This window comes from Python bivittatus, unplaced genomic scaffold (genome assembly GCF_059951505.1).
Source record: "Python bivittatus isolate LINGU-HERP-01145 unplaced genomic scaffold, Pbiv_v1 ctg000590_np1212, whole genome shotgun sequence".
NCBI classification, from domain to species: Eukaryota; Metazoa; Chordata; class Lepidosauria; order Squamata; family Pythonidae; genus Python; species Python bivittatus.
The window spans coordinates 8,632,373-8,655,767 of record NW_028277086.1 but is presented as its reverse complement, the minus strand read 5'-3'; the positions used below and the strand labels follow the sequence as shown (position 1 = coordinate 8,655,767).

General features: G+C 42.6%; 1 protein-coding gene across 2 annotated transcripts in view; it reads right to left on the bottom strand.

The window, feature by feature from the left end:
- The window catches only part of ST3GAL1 (ST3 beta-galactoside alpha-2,3-sialyltransferase 1), a 100,741-nt gene extending 88,222 nt beyond the window's left edge, over positions 1-12,519 (bottom strand). The window contains exon 1 of one of the 2 annotated variants that reach the window (XM_088148689.1): positions 12,342-12,519. The gene's annotated coding sequence lies outside the window, so the exon portion shown is untranslated. Of the gene's footprint in view, positions 1-11,144; positions 11,297-12,341 lie in introns of those variants that run through there. The other variant, XM_088148691.1, reaches the window with a different exon arrangement.
- Between the last annotated feature and the right edge of the window lie 10,876 nt (positions 12,520-23,395).

Here is a 23,395-nt window from a genome sequence, read left to right as displayed (position 1 = left end):
TAAATTAATACACCGTGAATTCACTTTGATGTTGTGCATATAGGGCAGTAATTTCCTCAACCCAACTGAAGATTACAATTGAACTGAAGTTTCAATTGAAAAGGTTCCCCTCTCCAACTACTCAAGAGTTTGCCTTTGGCTCCAATGAGAAATGTATTATGATTGCTCTATAAATGCAGAATTGGAAATCAAGGATATTGTGAGTTTGTAATTCTTCTTTCAAATAGGAGAAATATCTAAAAATGCTACGTTGGGGAGGTCTGCAATCTTGGATCAGAAGCTGTGATGGCGTAAGTGAATGATGTCAGAGTTTAGAACAAAGCACATGGAAAATCCACTAGTGATTCTTCTCTGTATAAACTGATGATCAGACTTCAACAGTAGCCATTTGGCATCCAAGATAAATTCCTAATGAGGATTCTTTAGGACAGGTCCTTCAGAGCTCATCCCTAGTCATCAGCATAACCTTGTGCCTAGCTCTCAAAAAACATTGGAAGAATATTAAAATGTGGCCATAGATAAGTACATCAAGCATTAGGAGAAGCCAAATATTCCAGTTCTGGAAAATGATTCTAAAATAGAGTGAAAAGGGAAATAGATGATTCTTGAATCCCAGTGTTAGCAAAGTTTGAGAGTTTCTGACTCTCCCCAATTAGGATTCAGTCTGGCAGAAGATTAGACACCAAAGTACCAGCTGAGATTTTAAAGTTTTATTGAAAGCTTGCCAATAGAGTCAGCCTTAAGACAGAGAAGAACCCCGGTCACACCCAAAGAAGATGATTTTATACATGTTTCTTACAAAGAGATACAGCAATTAACAAATGACTGGCTGAAATTGGCTTAAGTTTGGGATCCTCCTTATTATTGGGGGAAACTTATCTCCCTGGTGACTATTGGTTACTAGTCAGAGTTCGGGGGCACCCCTCTCCGATCTTCCGAACTCCACTGCTTCCCAGAATGCAGACCGGGGTCACCTCCTCCCACATCTCCACGGCCTCGACACTCAAGGAGACAGGATGTCTGCCTAAAGCCCTCCAACCTAACAGAAATGAGGGAAATGTGTGAAGGTTCATGAACATCAGTTTCCTTGTTATCCCTTTGGTTTTCAAACCTAAGGAAATAAAGATGAGAGAAACTGGGAGCCCTTTTTCATAAGATTTCACCGGAACAGTCAAAAATAGGTTTAAAAAATACACAGAGGCTTCTCGTCTAGAATCAAGACTTTAAAAAAACATGAATCATTTTGTATGAAAAAAAAGGAAAAATGAAAAAAAAATCATTTTCTATGAAAATAATTTTTAAAAATCAATTATTATTTCCTAATCAGCTGATAGGCATCTATGTTCTGTTGATACTAAGCATTCCTATTGGAAAACATGGAAATAAAACCACACCTCCCAATTACAAATATACCTAGGCTGATACATTCCTATAATAAAGCTTTATTAACTTTATTAGCCAGCTCAAGGTGCACGCTAAGGGTACGTGAGGTGAATTTCTTGGGCTGTATGTGATTCCCAAATATCTTGAGTGTAGTCTCTAAGTCCCTTTCAAAAGTTGCTTCCAATCTGCAATTGTTTTAATGTGACAGAAGGTAAAAATATTAAATATACAGCAAACGATCATACTGACATCCCTTGATCAAACCTGAATTACATTTAAATTTAATCAAATTTAGCTTTATCCTACTCCACCTGTTTGGTTAATCTCACCTTGCCTACATGTCTGGGATGCACCCAAGTTTTGGGTGCATGTTGGAAGCCAAAAGATTTTATTCTTTACTATGTACCAAAGCTTCACAGATTTATCTGTCATGTACTTAGATGGAATAAGGAATGATCCATTTTGGCATCAGCTGCTGAAACTGGCTTTTGGCAACTTCTGTTTTCTACACTTTCTCATTTTTTGAAATCTCTGTTACTCATTCCACATACTCATTCCACATACTTTCTGTGGTTGTATTTTTAGCATGGTTACATGAAGTAAAAGTAAGAAAATGCTAAGAGAACTCAGCAAAAGGACATGGATAACCAGAGTATATGCAGAATACACAGGGATTAGAAATAGATGCTGTTCGGAGCCAATGTCCAAAATAATAAATTTGAGAAAATACAACTGTACTAAATGGTCCCCAGCTCTGATCTAATGCACAATACAAAATTTGCAATTTGTAAAATCTCAGAGGAAAGGAAAGAAATTTCTTAGTCAGTGTCATGTTTTGCTTCAGCATCTCTGAGTTATTTTCTGGACTGAGTTCGATTAGGTCTTAGGGAAGGCTGCTCCCACAGTGGCAAATACTGCTTCAGTATTACTAATGTATAAATATCTTGCTCCGCTAATCTATCCCTTTAGAGTTTAAGACACAGGATGGATATGGTCACGTAGAGATAACATTAATCCCCCCTTTCTAAGACTGGACAGGTAGGTCTCACATGGAGCCCACAACTAATCTAAAAAAAATAGATTTGGTCCTGTCAAGTACATACCATATGAGAACTTCAGTTATACCAAGGGCTCACCTAAGGATTAACTAGGACAAAGAAAGGCTCAAATGTCCATTGGATGTTCAACTTTGGAAATATAAAATCAATTGTCAAAGCCAACTTCCAATTCTTGCAAGATGCGCAGAGCTTTTGATAACAGGAAGATGGAAAAATGATCCAGAGGCAGTCTTATATTAGCAAAACTGGAGACAATTTAAGATGCACTAGATCAGTGTTTCTCAATCTTGGCAACTTTAAGATGTGTGGACTTCAACTCCCAGAATTGCCCAGCCAGCATGACATGCACTGGGTTAAAAAGTGCAGATTTTTTCAGATTTTGAATTCCCTCAGTCTGCCTGGCTGTCGTTGCTTTTCACAGGATTACCTATTGCTGCTTACTGAGAAATAAAGGCCTCAGTATTTGACAGGTCATGCTCCCGGCTAAGTGTGTAAAAGATTGCAGCTTCAATCTGTGTATCATTTTGGTGACATCATGCCCTCTGGAACGATACCAGCAGTGCTCCTGTACTTGGGACATCCAGGCAGCTACTAAAAACCTAATGAATAGATCAGCTGGATGGATAGATAGACAAACAGTAGTCTAATAAACAAATAATGGTCAATCAGCAACCATGAGATATGATGGGTAACTTATTAAGCACTGGTACCGATAAATTTACACCCAGTTATAAATACTATTTTCAAGATATCTGCCACAAGGGAGGTAAAGACACCATCTCATTTTCTGAACCAACAACCCAAGGATAGCCATAGTTCCTATGCTCAGTTTCCCTCTTCACCTTCTCTTCCTCATTATTATATTCTGCCTGTATTTTGTAAACTCAGGGTGGCGTACATAATGCTCCCTCCTATTTTCCCTGCAACAACAACCCTGTGAGGTGGGTAGGGATGAAAGAGAGTGACTGGCTTAAAGTCACCCAGCTGGCTTTCATGCCTAAAAGAGGATGAGAACTCATGATACTTTGGTGTGTAGTCCAGCACCTTCACCACTAGGCCAAACTGACTAAAATGTTGTTGATGGAACTCATATTAAATTGACTTTGACCTGCTGAGATAAGGATGTTTTCTCTCTCTCTCTCTCTCTCTCTTTTTTTTTTTGTCTCTAAAAAGTCAATTTAAAAAACTCCATGCATTTATATATTCACGCATTCATCCACCAAACAAAATTTAGGAGTAAGACCCTTGACAATTCAATTCCAAATGGAATTTTATTTCTATTTTCCACCTTCCTTCTTCTGTATCTGCATGCCAGAAGTCAAACTTATCTATTTAAAAAATAGTAATTCTCAGGCAGAGGGGGTGGAAGGAAAGCTGAGCCAAAACAATGACAAATTTGTCAACTTTTCAAAAATTTATAATAAAATACTTTCCCCATGTAAAATATTAAACTGGAAGAGAATAACTGCAGATACTTTCAGTAAGAATGACATGTGCACGAGTCATTCAGACTTTATCTGGCATAGAAGCACTTCTTCAAAATACAAGTTTTCTATCACGTAAACATCTGTGGATGAGTAAGAACACATTTACGTAAAATAAGGGGAATAAAAATTAACTTTCTAAGGACATTTTCAAATAGGGGAATTAGTGCCCCAGGGTTTGTCAGGTGTCAGGAGACAGAATCTAACAGCATTTGTTGTCCAATTCCAGCAGGTAAGAGGCAATCTTTAGAGATAGAAAGAACAAGTAACATTTTGGAACTCTGGCCCTGGGGTGGCCAACTCCTGAGGAGTGTATGGAGATTTGTTTTCTTGACAGTCACATGGAAGTGGCTGCCTTTTCCTCAAGCCAGTTTATACCCTTGGGGTTTCCTGATGTAGAGGAAAAGGGAATGGCCTTGAAGGGCAGAAGGAAGAGCCGCTACCAAGCAAATGGTCAAGTAAGAGGGGCCTGAGCCCGGGCCAAGAAAACAATTTGAAAAAATGTCTCAGACAAGTCCCTCCCTAGTTCACACAAAGATAAAGAGAGGGAAGGGGAAGCACATTCAGCTTTGCAAGATTCTGCTACTCTAGCTGTTACAATAAAAGGAGTCCTGACCTATATGGTATTACAAGTGGTCCCCAGTTTAAGAATGAGTTCTCTTCCCAAGATCTGTCCTTAACTTGAATTTGTGCGTAAGTCAGAACAGCATTATTATGTAATACTATATAAGAGGAATTGGGTAATTAACTTGAACCATTGTGTGTTTAACTTGAATTTTGCTACAACAGGCTCCATTCTTAACTATGGGTTGTCCTTAAACTGGGTGTTCTTAACCCGGAGACTACCTGTAGTTTCTTAATCCGGTCTACCTTGTCAGAACAACTGGTAATCTTCCTTCAGTATGTTACAAAAGCCAAAGACATACTGAAATCATGTCCCTTTCCTTGGAGCTATGTTAAAAGTGAATAAAAATACAGTAATAAAACATGACAGTGTGTATTTACTTCAATATATATATATTTGAATGTTCCACTTTATTTAATGGGGAGTGGGGCGAAAGGGAATTCAGCCTTTTTCTAAAAAAGCAAGTCAAGCCTTGCTCTGGAGCTTAAAGTGAAATTAAATATTTAGCTCTTGTAGGCAGAGAGAAAAAAAAGTTTGATTACATAATCCTACAATAACCTTCAATGCTTGGAAACCAGACAAACTTTTCTGGAAAGGGATTATTTTAATCTCTTTTTAAAGCCAACCTCATGATTTTTGGGGTTGTGGGAGCAAGCCAGGATAATTGGGCACTTCAGTTTTTCCACAGAAAAAAACTTTTAAGTACACACTCTTTCCCTTCCTCCCTGTTAGTTTCCAGCTTCCAAATGCCAGTCACAACCTGAAGGAAGCACTCAATTCTTTGGATAGGGAATCCACTTAAATTGATTACAATCAACTTCAGCTTTCTTTCTTTTTTTTGAAACTCTCAAGTACCTCTGCTGAGATTCTACATTTCAAGAACTGAGTTCCAAGCAGGGTGGACTTCCTTTTAAGCATGGATTCTCCCACATTTACTCATAGTTTTCTCAACACCCAACCCAACTTTCTTCTATACAAATAGATGCTGGATATTTGAATTCCCCCATTTTTGATCCTTACCCTGTCATCAAAGCTCTTCCGGCCATATGGATGTCAACACAACACCAAGACAGCTTGGGGCCAAGCCCCTTAGCAGACCTCATCCTCTGCTCATTCTTGGCTACTGTCAAGGCAATTTAATTCCATTTCCATTCCAGGCCTCAGCCCAAATCATGCTACGCATGAACATGAGAATCAATTAAAATAGATGCTAAGCCTGTTGCTTATAGTTTCCATGTTGTGTACCTCCAACTAAGCACACCAATAGAAGGCTCCCCTTTTACAGGAAAGTAGCCTTACGTTCATGTAGTCAGTTGTGGATCTGCAAGGATTTTTACTCAAATCTTACCTGGTTGAAGTTACCAAAACTGTACCATAGCCTCCAAACCACCTACTGACTTCTTCCCTTGTCCCTCTAGGATCTATGCCCTCTCTGATCATTTGCTTGGGTTGTCTTATGATGGCTACACCACTACAGCAGTCATTTTGGGAAAGGGCTATTCTTCCCCTTTGGTAATCATAAAATTTCAGATATGTCTGCTGGTGAAGAAGGGAACCTCTGAGTGAGAACTGAGACAGTAATTGCATTATGCCATGATTAGAGAAACATTATACAGTTCTTTTGTGCATCCCAACCCTTAAGTCACACAAAAGAATGTAAAAATACAGCAGAAGTGAACTTTGGATAAAGAAACTCCAGACGCCACCCTTCCTGACTTAAGATGTTCCACTACTCAAGGGTATATTTCAAGTAAAAACAGCTATCAAAAAGTTTCTACCTATCTGAAGGGGTACAAGAAAAGTTCTAGCCATCAAAAGTCATGAAAGGTACCAGAAAAATTCTACCCATCTGAGAGGCACCAACAAAGTTTTATCATCAAGCGACGCAGAACATTAGTTTACAACCAACTCCTGAAGGGTTCTACCTTTGCATTTGAATTTTCTCTCAGTGGGCCATCTCCCACAATGAGTGGTATGAAGGAAGATGGAGATACCAAATGGCATCGTTCAAGGGCTCTTCTATATGTCTGAAAGCACATGACATGAATAAGAAATCTGGGCATCCCAGGTGAATTCTATGAGAACAGAACTACAGGGTAGTATCCCAGGGCCAAAGTACATGTTACTTTAAAGCCATTGCAAGCAACTCTTTCTCTTTAGACCACTGTTTCTTAAAGTATGGTCCCAGGACCCCTGGGGGTCCCCCAAGATCCTCTGAAGGGTCCTTGAAATCAAAATTATCTGCCCGATATTGAAGATATCTGCAAAAATTTGAAACAATGACACTCCTCACGTTTTTTTGTTTTCATTTGTTAAAAATATAGGGTTTTTTTGTGAAAAATATTTCATTATGTTCATGTCTAACAGGTTTAATACTGTAATTTTTACATGATTCAATACATACATATTCTATGAAATCATCAATTTTAGTCTTTAATATGGTAACTATTGATCAATATTACCCATACAAACTAAAGCTCTTTTGGGGTCTTCCATAATTTTTAAAAGTGGGAAGGGGGTCCTGAGAGCAAAAGGTTTATGAAACACTACTCTAGACTAATTCAGTGTTTCTCAACCTTGGCAACTTTAAGCTGGCTGGACTTCAACTCCCAGAATTCCCCAGCCAGCATGGGGAATTCTGGGAGTTGAAGTCCAGCCATCTTAAAGTTGCCAAGGTTGAGAAACACTGGACAAACTGCTTAAGGCAAGAAGAGGCTTTAACTCTTTACCCATACCCAGCGGTTTCATCCAGAATGAGCTCCTTAAACTTTCGGTTTGCTGCCCACACATGATCTGAGTTGAGTGATTTGAGTTCCCAGGGGAGGGACTGGAATAGAGTTGAAGGCTTGGTCTGGATTCAAGTTAAAGCATAATTTTTATGAAGGAAAATTGGGGGATGATGGGAATTATGTGGTTTTCCAAAGAATTTCAGCCTGTCAGGTCTTGACTAATGAACAACCAAGCCCATAGTTTCAAACCTCCAGCAATCCAGTTCGGCTGTTGTACTCAGTTCCTTTGGCTTTAGATGCTGTGAAATCAAGTAAAGTTCTTTCTGTCCCAGCCTCTTTTCCACAGAAGATGGTGAAATTAATGGGATAGGCATCAACTTAAGTGAGGATCAGAACTTAAGGAAGTGCTCAACCTAGGAGAAGGGCAGTTTTTGTAAACGATCCCTGCTATCATAACCCAGCACCAAAAATACAGCACTGGGCTCATGCAACACTATGTACTTCATTTATGCAGTATGCTATGTCCTCATAATCAACAATATTGGTGCTTAATGTGATGGCCTGGTTCATCCAATAAGATGAAACAATTATTGGCTTTCTACAACCACAGATAACCCTGTTTTAGCCCAACCTAGCAAGTTATAAAAACTCAGAAACTGTGTTTCACAAAACAGATGAAGCTGTTGCATCTTCAGAGAGGTCTTCAATGAACGGTGTAGATGACTTACTGTCAATGAGCAGGGGATTGGATCAGGTGATCTCCAACGTCCCCTCCAACCCCTTACTTTCTACGAATCTGTGAATATTGGCAGTGAGGAGCCATAAACCTACAACACTGAAATTCATGCCTTTCCTTTGATATGATCTCCTTCCCTCCCTGTGCTTTTGTTCTGCGCATTCATCATAGGGGAAGAAAAGAAACAGGATAGTAGCAAAACAGAGTGAAACATGCATGCAACACTTCAAGCCTATGGGAAGGAAGGAAGGAAGGAAGGAAGGAAGGAAGGAAGGAAGGAAGGAAGGAAGGAAGGAAGGAAGGAAGGAAGGAAGGAGTTGAAAGTGCAGCAAACAGTTTATGAGGACTACTCCTGCTTCTCTGTAGACCTTGTGAAAATTAAGTAACACTTGATATATGACAGGAGACACATTGGAGAGTCCAAGTGCCTTGAAAGAATTGCTCGGCCTGTGTTCCTAGCAGGGTAGCAGTGAACTTAGTTGTCAAATGCTCTGTACAAGTTGAGCACTGTTCCCGCCTCCAGTCAAAAGGAACAGCACAACCAATCTTTGCCAGGGTCACCAGCAAGGAAATCCTGTGGTGACAAACCCCTCTGCCAAGTTCTTGTGACAGGAAAGAGATGCTGATCAGCCACAGAGAACCTGAGAAGACCCTTTATTAATTTATCAGCAGCTCCAAATGCTGAAAAGACCATCTGTTCACTGAGGGACTGGAGCCCAATCTGTCAGCAATTTCTAATCTTAATTGCAGAACTAGATGAGTCTAAAAAGGAGCAAATCGGATACTGAGACTGTCTGTTGAAACCTGACATTACGTATTTTTTGTTTTGAAAGTTCTTCTGTCCAAATTACTAAAAAGTCTGTACAGCAAGATGCTGACAAGGTTTTCTTAAAAAGCATAACTACAAGCTAAACTTAATTGAATACATTTTCATCCACTACTGCTTTCCATCGGTGAGCACATTCTCATCAAAAGTTTGCATCCTATAACGTAGTTGCCATTTCAGATTACGCTACTGTAATTCGAAGCAGGGAAGGTTTTTCCTGCCTACCTAGAGGCCTTTGTTTTGCTCTTTTCCTCCTCAAATAATCTATCTACCTGTACATTTAAAAAACAAAGATTTTTCTGTTTTTAAGTTTGCGCACATGCCTACACCATAAATATGTCTATTCACTACTATGCACCAGCTGATATATATAAACTATGCCAGAAAAATCATTACCTATAATCATAGACATGCAAAGGGTGATTGCATGACTGATAACACAGGGAAGCTATGTCAATCTAGATCTGTTCAGTTTTGTTGGATTTAAATCCCATGATCCTCTGCCAGCATAGCCACGGCCAACTCTCCTTTCAGTGGAACATGAAAACTTATTATTATAATTACACTAAGAAGATAATGCTAGTGGCTGAAGCAGAGAGATAATCAAACATCTTGCCAGAATACCAACAAGACAGTGTGGGCTATTCTGTCCTCCCACCCCATGTTATTCTTACCAGTGCCCAGATTGATAGATTAGACTCAGAAAGTAAACCGTTCATCCAAAGATAGCCAGTGAAAACAGATGTAGGCAATGATCCCAATTCTTCTTTGTCACATTAAACGTCTCAACGCAGATAAAACAGCAGGGGCCAGGAAACACACACCTTGCGAATGTTCAACCTACAAAACTCTGTTATTAAATTTTTCTCCTCCCCAAGCTCAAGGAATTGATCACACTTGGATTCTTTTCGTTGCAATATGCTGCAGACAGTATATACTCCAATAAACTAGCTATTGAGCACTGAAGAAGAATAAACTGATTTTCTACCTTAAAATTTAGTCCGCTTACTGGGTCACCACAGAGATTACCAATTTACCTTGTACGCTTACAGGAATATAGACGTTTCTCTCTGATTTGTTATTCTTGGCACTGCATCTTGAAAGGTTATTTTTAATAAAAGACCTCCTCCTGGGCAAAGAATAACTTTCCATTTGCTTGCAAAATATGCTTAATATGGTTAGTGAATTAACCTATTCTCTGGTTCACACAATAAACTGCACCATGTTTTTAACACAAGGGCTGAGTGTCCTGTGTACACTGGAAAAGGAAAGGAACCAGGCTTAGTGTGCTATGTGAAGTACGTACTAGATGTTGAACTGACCTAGTTAAAGGAAAAGCTACTCTAGCCTTCCAGGGTGGCAAATTTGCACTTACAAGTTAGGGCTTGCAGAGTTTGAGAACTTCTGAGGGAAGATGCCCTCTTTCCTTCTGAACAGACTTTGAATGTTTTTTTTTAAACTGTAATTTGTTTTTTTAAACACTATTGCATATTTATACAATGTATGAAACTTTTTGTTTCTGGCTTGGGTTCAAGAGCTTCCTGCTAGTAAACTCTTGAAAGCTGTCACCAGCAGTACTTTTTTCTTATTTCCTGTCAACGCTCATCTCTGAACAGGGCAAGATTAAAAATAAGAACAAAACTAGCAACTGCTTGGCAGAAGCTAATGGGTTATGCCGTCCCCCTTTTGCCCTAGCCTAAGAAGATATAGACTGGCCAGATGTTTCCTATTCAAACCTCGCGGCAGGCACTGGCTAGATTTCTCTTTGCACTAAACCAGGGTTACCAAAGAAGGTGCAACTAACCAGCATAGCACACCAAACAAGCCCTCTTGTTGCTTAATATGAGGGAGAACCAGCTGGTCTGCAGTCCTCAACCCGGTTAAATAGGACGCAAATAAGACCAACACAGACTGACTGCTGGGAAATCTACTTTTGAGTAAACGCATGGCACAGATTTTCCCGATCTGGCCCTTCCCAGAGGTGTTAGGACCATAACTGGCTGGGCATTCTGGGTTTCACAAACTATTGGGGATGCCCAGCTGGAAAAGAAGGGCCGCTAAAACGCTTTGTATTTTACTGGATACCGCTAAAGCCCGCATTCAAGAGCCCCCTTTCACCGGAGCTTACAAAGCTGCTTACAAATCTAAAACCCTCCCCCCGAAAGTTCAAACTGTGTTTTAAAGGCCAACACCCTTCAAGTCCTTGCGCTGCGTCGGGGTGGGGGCGGTCTAAAGGTGACCGGCTCGCCCCCTCCCGCCCCACCACTCCGACTTCCAGCATTCATCTACCAAGCTATTTTTACCCTAAATAACTGGAGAGCCGGAGGTCCGGCCAGCTGATCGTCGGAACGCCGGCTTTGCGCCCAGCCTCCCGCGCGCCGAGGCTCCGGCGACTGAGTGGCAGAGCTGAAACCAGGCGGCGGCGGCGCACGTGGCGAGGCGCCCTTCCTGAGGGAGAAAAGGGGCCGCCTCGCTTTCCCTTCTCCTTTCGGCGACCCCGGGCCGCCTCGGCTGCCACCGCTCCTCCTCGCTCTGCAAGCCCCACCTGCCCAGTTCGTAACCCTGGAGGGCTGCCGCCGCCGCCGCCCCGTTAACTCCGTCGAGCCCTTCCTCGACCTACACACCCACGCCGAGTCACAGCCTCGGCTGCTCGCCTCTGCCAGGCGGCGGCGGCGGACGCGAACGGCCCTCGTCCCCGAGGCAAGGCAGGACCCGAAAACACGCGGGAGAAGGAAAGCCAGAGGCAGCTTTGCCAGCCGGCGGTTCTGCTGCGGTTCCGCCGAAAGCGGGGAGGGCCCTCCTGAGAGCGGGGCCGGACTGGCTCCTCTCCGCTCTGCAGCCGTCCCGGCCAGAAAGTTGGAGCCTTCTTCGCCAACCGCCCGCCCCCGGCTCAAGCCCAGCGGCGCCTCGCTCTGCCTCCGTACGTTCAGGGGTCCGGCAAAGCAGGCAGCGGACCGCGCGCGCGCGCTCTCCCCGGGTGCCTCGGGCCCACTCCCTGCAAGGCAGGCGCTTCCCTCCGCCCCCTTGAGGCTGCGTTCCCACGACACGTTTCCCCGGCTGATTCAATCAATCGCCCCCGCCTGCGCCCCTCTGCCCTCCAGGAGCGCCGAACCTCCCCACCACCGTTCCGCCGCTGTGGGTGACGAGACGCGGGTCAGCGCGGCTTCGCTCGCCCGGGCGTTCCCGACCTCCCCTCCTGCCCGCCGCGGAGCCCGCTCGCCCGACTTCCCGACCCGGCGATCCCTGGGACCGGCCTCAGCGGCGCTTCGTCCCAGAGCTGTGGCGCTCGGCTCTCCGCCGCCCGCGAGAGAACCCTGCCGGGAAAGGGCAGCGCGCTGAGGCTTGGCGACACCCGGCCCGCTCCCGGAGCCCCGGCCGCGCCCCCTCACCCTTCCGCCCGTCCCCTTCCCGAGCGGGGAACCTTTTTTCCGAGAAGGAGAGCTCTCTGGTGCGCAACGCCGGCTGGCAGCCGCCAGCCCGCCGGGCACTCGCTCGCTCACCGTGTCCGAGAGGCTGCCGCCTCCGCGCAGCTCGCCGCGCCGTCCCTCTGCCGCCGCCTCTCCCTTTGTCCTTCCGAAGCGGCTCCCGCCGCTCGCGGGTCCGAGCGAGCCGAGGGGACCCTCCTTTTTGCTCCGGGCGGCGCCGCACAGCCTCTCCTCCTCGCGAGCGCGCCGGACTGCCTGCCCGGCCGCCCGCCCTAATATAGTGCTCCCACCCCGCGAGAGCCACGTGGATGCGAGCGAGCGAGCGAGGGAGCGCCAAACGCGCTCCGGAGGGGCGCAGCGGGCGGGTTCCTCCTCGGCCGGGGAGCGGGGGGTGTCTCGATCCGAGCCAGCTCGGTCGGGCCCTCCAGGGGACTCCTTTGGGAACGGGAAGGGGTGGTTGTGTGGATGTGTGTGTGTGAGAGAGAGAACCGGCCCTGAAGCGGAGCACCGCGAGCCCGCAAAACGCGCTGGAGCCAGCTCAAACGAGGATCGGTTCGTTTGTGGTTGTGGGAATCCAGCGGGTTGTGTAAATCGGGCCGCCACCTTACCCGCGCCTGTGGTTTCTTTGTTCAGACCTCGTCTGTTACGTGGAAGGCTGGGTTTGCTTAACCCAGAGGATCGTGCGAACACGCCAAGAGAAAAGACTCCCATTTGCGCACTTCCATTTTCTTTACCCCTTAGTCAGATTTTGGGGGAAGCCGGGGAGGGGGGGAATCTAAAGTTCCTCTTTGGAGCTGCTGCTTCGAAGGGAAAGAAGAATCCGCTGGACGAAACGCGCTCCAGACCACCAGAGGGGGGCCTTTCGTTGGAGAAAAGCTGGTTGGCATCGGCGGAAGAAAAGCGATTGTCCCAAACAGCTCAGCCTCTTAACAGTTTCATCAGGCAGCAAATCCTGCTGTTTGTGTGTGTGTGTGTGTGTGAGAGAGAGAGAGAGGGAGAGAGAGAGATGCGGGCAGGGGCAGACTCAGTGGGCCAGAGGCAGACTCAGTGGGCCAGACCTGAAGATGACACCTACAAGGTGGACCACAAAGCTTTTCCTTTCGTGACCTGGGCACAGGTTACTTTCTTTTTCGACATCTTAGAGTCCTTGGTGCTCTCTGAGCTCCGTTATTGCTTGCAGACGTTTCTTTACCCAACTAGGTAACCTCATCAGTGCTGATGAAATGTCTGCAAGCCAACAACTCAGAGAGCACCAAGGACTCCACAGTTCAACCCTGAGCTACAGAGATTGTCTTCTATGGGAACTTTTGACATCCCCTTCCTGCCTGCCTGCTTGAAGCTGGCTTCTCCAGTCTTGTCTTCGAGACCGCAGTTTAGGATTTATCAATATATATATATATATATATTAAAAAAAGCTTACAGCTAAACCGCAACTGGCCTCAAGCGACACATTTCTTTCAACAACATTTACAGAGTTAAAACTTAAAGCACCATGATTTGTGGGGGCAACATTTTTTGGGTGCCACTGGGGAGCAAAGCAAAGGTGTTCTCGTGGGGGGATGCGCTGGGAATGCCCTCTTGGCAAAGCGGTGGGAGAGGTTGGTTTTCGGAGGAAGGTTTTACCCTCGCAGGACTCTGCTTCGTGGACAAGACTTGAAAGGGTCCAGGCAATGTTCTCATCCCTATCTAATCTCCTTGTGGTTTTGCCTCACTTCTTCAATCTTTTCTTTCTTTCGGGAAAAAAAAATTGGCATGGAGAAAAAGATGGCGCGACTCCAGAATCCCTTTTGATTGGAAGCACAAGGAGTCTTCGATCTGGAAACACCCCGAGCGTATGTTCTGTGCCAAGAGTGAACAATCTTTTTATGGCTGGGGGCCATTTTTTTTTTTTTTTTAGCTACTAAGAGCAGCAATCCATGAAGCTGGAATTTGCATTTTTTACAAGCTTGCGCTTGCGCTCTCTCTCTCTCTCTCTCTCTCTCTCTCCTTAATATGCCTATTCTACTGATTTTTTTTTTAAAGAAATAAATGGAAAATGATGCTGAAATAATTAAGTTGTTTGCCTCTAAACTTTGAGGACACAATCCTGGGGAACTTTGAGGATAGACAAAAAGAGAGCACCTTGTGACACCTGCAACCTCCAGAGGACCCCACTCCCTTTTTCCATGCAAAAAAGTAAGGGCTGGACCTAATTGTTAGACTCTGTTCATGTGACCTTTAACCTGCTTACCTTATTAACCCAACTGAGTTTTGCTCAGATGGATCCATGAACCAATCCATACATTCAGAAGACTAGGCTCTAGGGTGACCATCAATGAAGCCAATAAGTTAAGCTACATAGAAACGAGTCAATTTTAAAACCAACCTTTGTATGTTGTATGAATTTGTATTGTTTCAGCACACCCTAAATATATCTGACTTTACCTTAGAGCACCGGTTCTCAACCTCGGGAACTTTAAGACATGTGGACTTCAATTCCCAGAATTCCCCAGCCAGCCATGCTGGCTGGGGAATTCTGGGAGTTGAAGTCCACAGTGTAACGATCTACCACCTGCTGATCCCAAATCTGGTAACTTTCCTTGCAACCAATATTGATTCAAAAGAAAGTTCATTTATTAAAGCTATTAAATCTTGCGAGGATTCTGACACACACGTCTTAAAGTTCTCGAGGTTGAGAACCGCTGCCTTAGAGTATATGCATCAATGCATGGAATATAGCAACTGAGCCAACAGGATCGGGCATACAAATGTGAAAAAGATGAAAGGTCCTTCCAGTCAGAGCTCCGAGGCTAAAAAACTAAAGCAATGTTTCACAACCTGGGCAGCTTTCATGAACATTGCTTGTCCAATATAACCGGGTGAGTTGCAATTCAGTGCATCAGTCTGCTTATTTTTGGATGAAACAGTCAAGCGCTGGCGGTGGGTGCCTTTGAAGGCCATTCAAAGTGCTCTTTAGCCCTCTATAGCATGAACATCACAGGAGCTAGTGACCGAACGATCCCTTTTTTCCCGAACGATGCTGTTGAAGAGTCAAGATTCCTTGAAGAGTTGCTTTTCTCTGTCTTGCTAATATCACTTATCCATTCGGAAGGTGAGAAAGGGTTTTCTACGAGAGGGCAGCGGCACTTTGGAACTCCCACTTTAAGAGGATTCCCATCAACAAGGAAACAAAAGATCAGAAAAAGAAGTGTTCTACGTAGCTAACTTGTTCTAGTTTGCTTTCCTACTCGTGTGTGGTCTAATCTGTATTTTAAATTTAATTAGGCTTTTAACTGGCTGCCATTTTCAACTGCTTGTCTGATTTTATTGTGACTATATTTTACATGTGGATTAATTATCTTTTATTGTAGATGGTATTGTTAGCCACGTTACTTTTTTATATTTTTAATTAGGAATGCTGAATATGAATAGAATCAATAAACAACCACAATATGAATAACCATCCTACATTATTAACCTAAAGGTCTGCCTGAAATGTAGGCCTTCAACCATGGGCATATTTACAGTTATTTAATTTATTAAAGCATTTAAGTAGCATAAACTTAAAAAAAAAAAAACGCCAAGTGTTTGTCAGTAATTCTCTTGCCCTTGGAAAAACATTGGAAAAAGAAGGTCAAGTTAATTTCTTATGAGCAATTGGGTAGAATACAGCCATTATTCTACATAGATTTGCTTATAGCTCTCCATATGTAAGTACAGAACAGAGATTCACTTTTTTAAAGTACTGAAGGCAAAACATTGATGGAAGAGGTCTTATGTTTGTTCACTTTTGGAAAGTTCATTATAGCTTCTGGAAGTGGAATCTACAAGAAATCACAACCAAGTAGAATGCTAAAGTTCAGAATTCTAGTCATTTCAGTTCGTTCTCAGGACACTCTGTTTCTTCCATCCCAACTCTTCACCCTGCCATGTTCTACCACTTTAGTTCCCCCCTCCAAGAATTTGTGGTATTTCTGCAAATCCTAGGATACTTCTCCATCTCCTGATCTCTTGCTCTTGTGCAGGCATGAAGACTTTTTGACTGTATGAGGATCTACACTTGGAATAGGGGATAAATCCACAGCAGTTTCCTTAACTTGATGCCCAGCAGATGAGAAAGGATTGTAAAACTTAGTGTTCCCAGACAGCATACTAGGAAAGAATATGCAGCTGCAGACACAAAGGCATTGGGAAGTTGCTAGTGGCTCTGTATCTTTCCTAGTTTGAAAGAGGAACAACTAAAGCGGAATCCTGGTTGGGCCAATTCTCCATGAAATGCACAGCAAGGAGGAAAACGAGCATGTGCTGCTATTTTCCTACATGAGCCAACCATTTTTGCATTTACCTAGCTTTGTTCTCCTATTGATTAAAAAACAAGAAAGGGTTGAGGGGAGAAGAGGAAATTCCACTTTTCTTGTACCATGTAACCTATATTTTACATTGTCTAGCCTAGCCTGGCCTGCCAATTTGGCAACAGATTCAATTCTGCACCCTCTTAAAGTCATACCTAGTTTAATAGAATCCAGATGTCTGACACCAACTGAACACTTTGGGACAGTGCTGATGAGATGACAGATCCGTTCATCATTTGTTCTTTTTTTTTTTTTTGGTGCCTTTGAATCAATTTGACTCCTGAAGACTGCCTGGACAAGTTCCTGCAGTTTTCTTAGCAAGATTTTGGAAGTGGTTTGCCATTGCTTCCTTCCTAGGGCTGAGAGAGAGTGACTGGCCCAAGGTCACCCAGATGGCTTTGGGCCTAAGGCAGGAGTAGAACTCATGGTCTCTTGCTTTCTGGCTTGGTGCCTTCACCACTGCACCAAACTGGTTCTCCACCATGTTCTAGGGTAGTGAAATTTTGTGGGATGAGAATGGTTGATCCAGAGGGTAGTTTCTTCCTGGCGTTCCTTTTGAAGAAAGCTCTCAGCTGCTCTGTGTTAGTTATGTGATCATTAGGTTTCTAAACTATTTCATGGATTTGATGAGGAACATGACGTTCCAAGCAGTAAAGTCTATTAAATGGACTGTTAATTAAATGGAACCTTTATGTTCAAATGAAGTTTACTTTTGAGTATCTGATACGTATTACTACTGTCAAACCTTGAATGTAAATGGCTCAATATAAAGGTAAGAAGAAAGGTTAGTATATCAGCTGCTGAGTGAAGATGGCAACATGGTGACAGGTAATAATAAAAAGAACTATTCAACTCCTATTTTGGTCCATTCTTCTAAGTGCTAAGTGTTCCATCAGGTAAGTGTGAAGAGCAAAATGAAGGGCAGAACTGGGATTGATAGAAACATGTCAGGAATGCCTATTTACTTTGAGTTAAAAATCTCCAGGGCCAGATAAATTGTATCTAGAGTCCTGAAAGAGCTTACTGAGAGACTGGCTGAATATTTATGAAATCAATATATCTGAAACCTTTGAGAAATTGATTTGCCTTTCAGATTATAAAGAGGCTATATGTAACTTGATCAATCTGACATTGATTTAAAACAATGCCAGAAGTCAGCATGAATTAGTCAAGAGTAAATCTTGCCAAATAAATCTCATCTCAGTTTTGGGGTAACTTACTTGGTAGATTATGGGAACGCTGTGGATGTAATACATCTTGATTTCAGCAAAGCATTTGCCAGAGTACCCAATGACATGAGTAGAAACTTTTAAATATTTGTTGGATGGTGTGATGGACATCTAGCTTGAAAATCGTACTCAGACAGTACTTATCAATGGTTCCCCATTAGATTGGAGTGGGGTACTGAGTGGGGTGCCAGAAGGTTCAATCTGGAATCCTATATTCTTCAAGGGGGTGGGCTAGATGGATTAAATAGCCTCATCCAGTTACATGCCTTTTTTTTATTAATTGCTTAGATGAAGAGATGAAAGAATGCTTATTCAGTCTCACATGCAAAACTGAATGAGATAGCTAATATCCTAGGACAACATTAAAATTGACAACCATTTTTACTGGTTAGAAAAATGGCTGAAAAATAATAAATTTAACGGAGGCAAATACTTTTTTTCTGTTTCATGTAGGGAACAGACAACAGATGCACATGTAGAGGATAGACGATACCTAGATTGGCAGCAGTTCTTTTGAAAAAGATCTGGGAATAGAAATGGATTACAAACTAATCAGCAGAGTGATGTGGCCAAAAAAACAAAAAACAAAAAAACCCCCCCACACAAACAAAACAAAACAAAAACAAAAAACACCCAACAACCGAGGCAAATGCTTTTTTTTGGGCTGTATCAAGAAGTTCAGAACCATAGGAAATGATCTTTCTGCCATATTCTGCATTGGTCAGATCCCACCTCAAGTATAGTGTCTAGTTCTGGGCATCACACTTTCAGACAAATTGAAACAGAAGAGCAGTGAGGATGACCATGTGAGAAAGAAGTTAAGTCCTACAAAGGGGGAATTGGAAATGTTCAGGGGAAAAAGATCTGAGAGGGATATGACAGCTTTCTTCACTTATTTGAAAGGATATCACACAGGAGGAGGTCAAGATCTGCTCTCCATCACTTCAGAGTGCATGTCATGGCATTATGGACTTAAGTTATAGGAAAGGAGAGTCCAGCTGAATGTTAGAAGCAAAACGTCCTAACAGAAAGAACAGTTCGTTAGGGGAACCAATTATCTAGAGAAAGCTGTGGGTTCTCCTTCACAGCGTATGTTCAAGATGAGAAGGGAGAGGCCACTGTCAGAGGTACCCTGAATTAGAATCCTGCACTGAATAGAGAGTTGGACTCAGTGGCCTGGATTACCACTCTGATTCTGTGATCCTGTTGAAAACAACTGGATTAGATAAATCATGATCTGATCCAATTTTTAAATGTCAAAACTTTTTTTTTTTTTTACATGTTAAAAGAGTCAACATGCGAGAGTGGTGAAAGCATTGGAGTAAGGCCTAGGTTGGAGTTTATCCACAGCCACTGAAGTTCTCTACCATTGGAAGACCTGAAAGATCAAGTTAGGAATAGATCGCCATGGAGAAAATCTATCTATGTGGCTGCTGGGAGTTGAAAATGTTTTAATGGCCCATAATCAATCAATCGATCACTGAAGCTCCCTGGTTGACTTTAGGCTAGTCGTTCAATTCCAGGCCAACCTACTGAATGAGATTACTCCTGTGGGGATAAAGTGAAGAGAGATCTCAAGGAAAGCCTCCTCAAAAGAAAGGCAGGATATAAGTCAATTAAATAAAAAGTTAAGCTTTCCCCCATTTTCTTTTGTGGCTGTTTTCTGGGGTAGAAGTAAAGGGTTTTTTTATCCAGCAAACTTCAGCAATTCTGGATGGCTTTGCAATTTCTATTTACTTGCAAACGTATCAACGTTGCATGGCGGAGGCAAGCAGAACCCAACAGCGGGCAGCACAGAGACTAATCCAACTTCAAAGGCTCATAGAATAGGCTCCTGCACGCTTATACTTTCCAGATATTTTAGATCATGGCTCCCATCCTCATAGCCTACTAAGCAGGGATGATTTAGAGGGCGCAGTTTAGAACTGGATGTTGCAGTACACTGGAAAACCAAGAGGAAGTAAACACATACACGCACTCATACACATACCTATTCTACACACCCCTATTTTTCTCTCTGAACGCTTCTCTGCTCTTTCACCAGACTCCTTAAGGACCACTCAGCTCTTTTGGTCCAACCCTGATGATTCATCAGTAGACACAACCATAACAATGGTCCCATTCACGGTAATCAAGCACCCAGGTTTATAACTTCATTAGGTCAAAAGGCTCTTCTGTACCTATGCTTGTTTTATCCCAGTCACTTCATTAATATTTAAACCCCTACAAAGTTCTGTCATCTTTGTCGAACTCTTTCCAATGGAGATTCTCTTAGTCAATTATCTGGCTAGCATTTTATTGTCACTGCCAACTGATGCCTCACATTTTTCCCCCTCCTCGTTGGCTTGAAGGTTAATGGAAATGCCTAATTGTCTGTCGGTTGGTTGTTTTACTAACTTCTTTACCTACTTACTTTTAAAGGTGGCTTATTTTGAACGTGGTGTCCTTCTGCAACATATTAATGCCAATTCTTTCTAAAAACTGAGGATGAAGGAATAAGGTGAGCACAGCCAGGAAGAAGAACCTGCAACAGGGTGACCACATGATGGAAAAATGTGCTGATTTATCCATTTCATTTTGATTTTATTGTTCTTTCAAGTTCCCAACAATGTTCCTCAATCCAAGGCTTCTTGGCCTCTATGAAAACTTGAACAGTGATAGATGGGGAATTTTTTTTCTCCTTTTTATTTCTATTTTCCTGAAAATCATTGACGGGGGTCAGGGAAGAGGGATCTCTTATTCCTTTTTCTTTTCAGGGATCTTTCTCCCCAACCTCAGCAGCACCTTCTTTCTTTCCCTTCTTTCAAAACACGTTTTAAAAAATATTATAGAAATATTAAAGATGGGGCTGTAGATACTGAGACAACCTCTTCCACTGCATTTCCAGCTAAATAGCCATTTTAGGTACACTGTTTTCCCTCTCCTTCCCCAGAGATGGCATCCCAAAGAGGGGTCAGCCAAAGCACAGATAAAGTTAAATTTGCAGAAATTGAAGGCTGTCAGTAGGGAAGAGAAATGGAGGGGAGGGCCTCTCCAGCAGTCCCTGCTTGTCAAAATCAGATCAAGGACTTGTCTGGTGGGCAGAAACAAATCCCCCTCCTTGTTTGATCATAAAAGATGATACAGTCATGAATAAACCAACTCATCTTTTATTTATTGATTACCCAAAGGCTTTTCACAGTCTCAGCAGGTGTAAAAACATCTATCGTGCCTTAATGGAGAATGGGCTTTCTACCCCATCTTAGTTGATTCACAGCATGGCATAAAAGCCAGAGGAAGGGAGTCATTCAACCATCACTCTCTCCATCTCACCATCTTCTTCTTAACCACAAATTCCCTTTCTTCTTCTTCCTGTTCCTCCTCGTTCTCCAGCTTATGATTCTCCAAGTTACTTAAGATGGCATCCAGAGTTTCTTCTTCCAATTTAAAATTTAAAAACAGCCCTGTGAAGTAGTTTGGACTGAGAAACATGATTGGCCCAAGGCTAAAACACTGCAGTTCCCTTTCTGTCATTCTTAGGCTATAATACTCCCAACAACTATCTTGATATGCTTCTTTCTCGAGTAAGCTTTAGCTAGGTGATAACTTTGATGGAAAGTTGCCTGAGGGACCCATGAAAGAATCTCTTAAGTTCCTAATAGAGCTACCAACATTTTGGAGAAGATTGAAACTGAACCTTCTCTTATGTGTTCATAAGTAACCATCTATTTCTGTAGGCCATATTGTTGTTAAGACAAACCAAGCCAAAATCAAACTCTTACCTCATCCAGCCAAGCATGGTCATGATCCATATTTTATCACCTGCCCCATATTTTGCAGGCCCCTGTTTTTTAAGCACCAAAGAGACAGTTTAGAGGAGTAGAAAACAAAATATATCCAGTCCAATTAAGAAAAAAGTTCATCTTCCAGTAGAGATGCTTCTTTGGAGGAGTGGGGAACTTATGGCCCTCCAGATGTTGAACTACAACACTCAGTAGATTCAATCATGTAGTTAATGATGAGGGATTCTGGGAATTATAATTCAGCAACATCCTGGAAAGCTGCAGGTTCCTTGCCTTTTCCCTAGATGCCCATAACATTAATCCTGGACATCTTTCAATTTGTTGGATATAATTTTTAATATGAGCAAAAGTATCAGTGTGTAACTAGACCCACTACCAGTTATTTGTGACTGGCTGCTCATGAAGACAGCTGGATCATGGACAACACTTAGAGGTTTCCTGCTCTCTTTTATTTTTCTACTTACTCTCTTCTTCTACTGCTGAACAATTCTTATATCTAGGAAATCTAACCTTACTGGTTGGGACTAAGCCAATGTTGGTCTCTTTCAGTCCTTTGAAATCACAGAGCTCTAAGACAGCCATATCAGTGGGAGGATTAAAATTTGATGAGTTAGGACTGGATCCAACCCTTATCATGTTCAGATGATAAGCCTATGTATATCGAACACATAGATGTGAAACAGTTGGCTAAACATTGAAACAAAGCCTATGAACATTGAGCTATATGCTTTTATCTAGAGTTGAGGACAAAATGTATTTAGTATGCATCTGAATACTAATTCATTCAATTTTTCATTTTCAAACAGATACATGAACTAAACATTTCTGTATTCTTTGAAATGCAAATGTTGCAGGGCAGTTAGCTCCTTCTAATAAAAATATATTGCCATAACAAAGTTGGTGCAAAGATGCATATATTCCTGAAAATAATATACAAAAATGCTTGATCAGGACAATTGTGGCAAAAAACAGTGGGAATTAGGCAAAATGGAAAGTGTGTATGCCTTCAACTACACACACAGAGTTTTGAACTTTTAGGAAAATAATTCTCAAGTGTAACAAATGAATGCTGACAGATTCCTAAAAGTCCATCATTCAGAGGCTCTGCTTTGGTGGACAGACTTATGGATCTTTGGCCTGTGAAAGGTAGTTTGGCCCAAAGCACCTTGTAACACCACAAAGCCTCCTGTTTCAGTAGCTGGATTTGGCTTGGCATTTCGGGTACCTAGGGAAATGACTCATCTGGGTATGGAAATACTGGAAGAGGCACCTGGAGCAGGCAAAGCCAGGCCATTGGGTTTCACTTTGATTTTTCAAGCGAGGAAACACATTCCCTTCAAAACAACTTCAAGGCAACGCTTAGCACATCAACAGGAAGACCCTCACCCCATAGAAAATCTGCATAGTCCTAAGGCTAATGAACACAAAAAATGAAGCTAAAAAAGGCAACAACAACAACAACAACAATAATAATAATAATAGTAATTTCACTCAGAAGAAAGACGTCCAAAAAGTGAGAAAGAGAACATACTGGCTCGTGCACTTGGAAACAGAGACACATTTGCTCCCAACTTCCTAGACAAGATGTAGTTGTATAATTCCCCTGAACTGTTCAAAGACAAACTGCTTCCTCTGGGTCATGTGTAGAGGACTTGGAATTTCGTGATCATGTTCTGAAATACCAGGTTTCACTGTGGGATATCACTGTGGGAAAGAACAGGTTTCTGTAACAGGCCTACGCATAAGCCCACTTCCAAATGGAATTGTCACTGGACTTTTTTCCTGCC